This window comes from Tigriopus californicus, chromosome 7 (genome assembly GCF_007210705.1).
Source record: "Tigriopus californicus strain San Diego chromosome 7, Tcal_SD_v2.1, whole genome shotgun sequence".
NCBI classification, from domain to species: domain Eukaryota; kingdom Metazoa; phylum Arthropoda; class Copepoda; order Harpacticoida; family Harpacticidae; genus Tigriopus; species Tigriopus californicus.
In genome coordinates, this window is record NC_081446.1 from 8,353,750 (window position 1) to 8,358,766 (window position 5,017).

Sequence of the window (5,017 nt, forward strand, 5' to 3'; positions counted from 1 at the left end):
TAGCACATAAAAAGTTTCAAGCCGTGTTCCAATGTCTGCATCTCGAGTCTATCAGTGGGTGAAAGCTCATCAGTCATCAGTCATCATTACACGTACGTAGCCAGTGGGGCCTACCTTTCAATCTTGGAAAGTCGTCAGCCAAGAACAAGAAAGGGAGTTGCTCAAACATTAGCGTTTTGAATGGTCTCAGTGGGCATCATTCGGTTGAGTTGAGGACCTCGTCGACGACCAGGATAAGGAGACCTTGATAGAGAAGAAAATCAAAGTGAAAACATCCAATCTATGCCTTTGACCTTTGATTGGAAAACGAGTAGCCTCTCCGGAGAACCACCAACTTGTCTTTCAATCTTGTTCCAACACCAAGTTGTCGCCGTCTCCCTTTTGCCCCTCGTTCTCTTTGTGGATTCGTTCCTTCGTTTGCTCGTTCGTTCTGTCGTACCTTCTTCCTCTTTTTTCCCAACATGTTCACTAAGAATCTGGAGTTGTGGTTTGTGCGAAGCTCTTTTCTGGCGTTGAGAGCAAGGCGTCAGACCCTTCAGATCCATCCTTCTCCAGCACTCTCTCATTCTCGGCAAAGCCATTGTCAGGAGACCAGGCTTATACAAACTTTACGTATTGTGGATTGGTATTACACCCACTACCCAGGGGCCTCTACGTACATGCAATGGTGCTCGTTGTTGGGGAAAGAAGGTAGACGGGGCATGAAATTGTGTAAAAGCAAAGGGGCGGGCGTCTCTGAGTGTTTCATAAACATCGATCTATGTACAAACCAATGACCAAACGTATGAAAAAAATCCATCAACAAGACATAAACCATTATAGAAGTCCTCCTCCCACCCTTTCAATGTATTGGGCGTGGTTTGGTGCTTCTCACGTGAATTGAAATGACCCAATCATGTTGGGCTTGGCAGCAATGAATCGAACTTGGGTAGTACGTGACATAGCAAACTTGGTCCAAATGGTTGTGGAAAGAAAAGATTCACGATTGGGAACTAATGTGGGCCGGATGCCTTCCTTCGTCTTGTCACTTCTGCCCTGAAAGGAAATGTGCAGGATCTTGTACAAGTCCATCCACAATCGTTTGACCGTTGCATGAGAGGATTGGTAGGAGGGGATGATCATTGCCAGTGGGAAAGAAACTTCCTCAACCTTGAGGTCCTGTCCTCTCTTGGTGGTGTTAACTCGCATCAGAAAAGCACCATTAGCACATAGATAAAAAAAGAATTTGGATTGGCTTTGGGATCGATCGCCCCAAATTGGAAAGGATGTTCCATGACGACAGCGAGCACTCGTGTCAAACCAGATGAACAAAAATCTATCACCTCACTTTCCTGAGATCCAACGAGATGCCTTCGTCTCCGTGGAATAGTCACCGCGATTGTGCGTGGGGAAAGTTCCCTTCCCCAATCAAAACTATCTCCAGATTTTCCAATTGAAGCATGCCTACCTCCTCCTACCACTACCATACTACTAACACTACTGCTACATCTGGATGGACGTAGCTTCAAGTCAGCTTGAGGTTGGGCCACCCAAAATCTATTCGACGCTTTAGAACTGAGCGTAATGGAAAAGCTCTCCTTGTGAGGCCTTTGCAGAGAAGTGCTATGAAAAGAGACTTTTGGGTCCCATTGGGACGATTTGAATAGTGCAGTAATGCCAAACAGGCTAGTGGGCGAGAGAGAGAAGAATAAAGAAAGAATAGGCCAAAGAGAAAAAATGCTAGGCAAGAGCCAGAGGCGAGCATGGATGTGGGTATAATATGGGCCCATATTTCATTCCAAATAGAAGCCATTTGGCCTGGCACGATTGGATTGCGGTTCCAAAATGGTTCATTTAGTTGTTACGTTGTTATTCCAGTCCAAAAATGAAGCCAAGAGCGAAATACCGATCCGATATTTTCCATGAACTTGTTAGGCCCGAGTGCACCCGCCCCCCACCCCCCTCCCTCAAAAAACACGATCTTATCTACAATATAGTCAGATTTCGATAAGCTTTGCACTTACAATACTAAAAGCACCTTTAGAACTTGTACATTCAGTTTTAGGGAGATCCTTTCCCTCGTGTCTTACTTTCCACATTATTAAGTACTACAATATCCTCTGATCCAATTGATCTCCGCTGAAAGTCGATAATCGTTCAGCAAATCTCAAGACTCTGACTAAAAGCTACAAAAAGCTCATTAAGTTGACAAACTCAGATTTCTCAGTAATGGATGGAAGAGATTTACGAGCACTTCTGAGTCGGACAATAGCCCAACACTGTAATGCACTGCAACTAATCGACAATAATGTTCCAGCTGCGAAACCTTATTTGAAATTGGCACACGTGCGAAATGAAAATGCGACATTTTGAAAAAAAAGGTGTCAACAATTGTCAAATCGTCGTTAAAGGCTGAAAAGGCCAGTTGTGTGCAAAAGGTTCAAGACCATTTCGAGCACGACTGACAGTAAAAACGAAAGACATGCTTTTTTACGAACCCCATCCACACTTATGCCAATCAAGGACTACCGAATCAAATCAAAGGCATTATTTAATGGATTTACCTGTATCTGTACACAAAACACGCTGGTTGTCTTCTTTCCATGTCGGGTAATATATATGGCCAACTAAACGGCGGATAGAGATCTTAATGGGTTTTTGTTTTAAGTGCTTCTTCTTCTGCTCCACAACTCTGGCCAACCTCTTGAGACCACGTTCTTGAGTGGCGCTCAATACCCGACAAATGTTGGCACAACTGTACATTCGCATATACAGTACAGTACAGTACAGTCGAGCACAGTAGAGTGTGCTACACATCCAACCTTGTATCATCGAAGGAAGAAGAGAAGGTTGCGCAATACCGGAAAGGCAGAAAAAACCCTATTGGCTGGCTATCTCTCTTCGAACTTTCGTATCGTATCGATCTCTCAATGGATATTGAAAGCCGAGTAGCAAAGTGCTTCATATTGATCCATCGAGGATTATCTGTAGCATGCTAAGCTCCTTTGGGCTATTCCAAGCTCTCATTCCAATATTTCAAATTCGCTATTGGATTTACTGAACTCATGTATGTTGTTGAGGAGGCAGCAGCCGGATCTTCTCTAGATATGGCAGAGACGTCTTTCTGGCTGGGTGTTTTTGTTGTCTTTCCATGAATCGACGGAAAGTAGGTCCATACATAGGGAAAAAGGCCGAGGTAGTGAGTGAGTGAATCAGCCAGTCAGTCTCAGAGTCCTCCACGAGGAAACAACGAACGAGCTTTGGCTCCTCGGATTCTCGACCGTCTTAGGTCTTTCGCATCGTGAGTCGCCTAGATTGCAATCAGTGAGAATAAAACCCTGCCATTAGGATCAATTGGAAGGGATCCTGATCTGGGACACACAATGGACGGACTGGGTGGGACGATGGATGAGCCTTGGGTACAAAACGGAATACTCACTGCATAATCAAAATTGAGTCTGAAGCGCTAGGTTCATATACAGTATGTACGTAGTAGTTCACTTCGGGTTCCGGGTATTTCACCGAACCTGGACTAATCATTGATAGATGTTAAAGGTCTCAATTTGGCCTGCGAGGAAAGTAAATGCGGTTAGGAATCTAACTCGGCGTGAACATGGTAAAAACTAAATATTTTATCTCGCCATTGGCCTTCCCGGCTGTCATAAGAACTTGATCTCTTAATCTGATTATTTGATCCCATCTCCAAAGAAGGGAGCAAAGATGAGTCCAAACAAGAACCAAGAATGGGAGGATAAAACAAGCGAGAAAAAGGAAGAGAAACACAAAAACTACTAATGCTGACCGACGGTTCATTAAGGTTTGGCCGCACACATTCGATTGGTGATCTCAAAACTTCCCACTTTTGTGTACCAATACTTGAGTGGCTAGCTCCCCAATTCAAATATAAGCCGTACTATGGTGTCACTTTGAAGCACTGTAGGTATTGATATACATGTGAAGGCAATGCCAATCTACCAACAAAGCTGTCTCGAGCGAAAGTGGCCGCAGTAAACTGCATAGGGTGAAGGCTATTCGTTGATTCCTTTCCTCCTGTCTTCTTCACCGAATGCATTTGACACATCAATGGTGAGTGCCTTCCCAGGTTCCAATTTGGTGTTAAAGAGGCTGTACGTATACTGTAGCCCCAAAGGTCTTCTTCCATGTATTCACTATTGCACTCATTCTCACATACGACATGCTAATCCCGCATGCCAATCCTTTTTGTAGTGCCATTCAAAGTTTGGCATTGGATTGAGCAGAAATTGAAGCGAGTTTTCGTGAAAAGAGGGTTCAATTCATTTGAATGGATTTGACAATTTCAGATCATGCGTATCAATCGACCTTAGCATAGTGTGCAACATGAAAAATAGGTTTCATCTGGTTTGATCAAGCGTAGTTTCACTAGCTTCCCTTGAACTAACTGTATTTGAAAATTCTACTGATTCAATCTTCACACACTTTGGTTGCTGCAAAAAATGCTACTCTGATTGATGCCTTCTTGAATGTTGTTGTTTGCTCTTAAATGCCCTCAGAAGCAGACATAGTGAAGTAGGCGGACTCGAGCAAGTGTTCATCGAACTGAATTTAAGATGATGATAATACTATGGCATAATTGGGCATATTTTCTAAAAGCAATTTTACTTAACCCATCACAAAGCAAGTTGGCCGAGATTATATGTTTGTGTTTTCCAATCAGTTTTTAAAGGTCTTTTATTCAGAGATTAGCTCAGCTTAGCGATGAATTTAGCTCCACGGATAGATAATAGATCTAACCCCATCCCTCACCTTGATATAGATTTTTGCTTTCCAGAACAAATCCTGCAATCCCCCCTCCTCCTCTTGGCCTCCACACCTGAAATCACGCTTCACGTAATCATAGTTACTCATTTGTCACCCAACAATGTTTTTTGCGTCCTATATCATTTATCTGGGAGTAGCTCTCTCTCTCTCTTTCTCCCTTGGACGTCTCTTACTTTCTACCCGGTGGACCTTCAAAGAATGGAACCACACATTCAACTCATTCTTGGGAGGGGGGGGG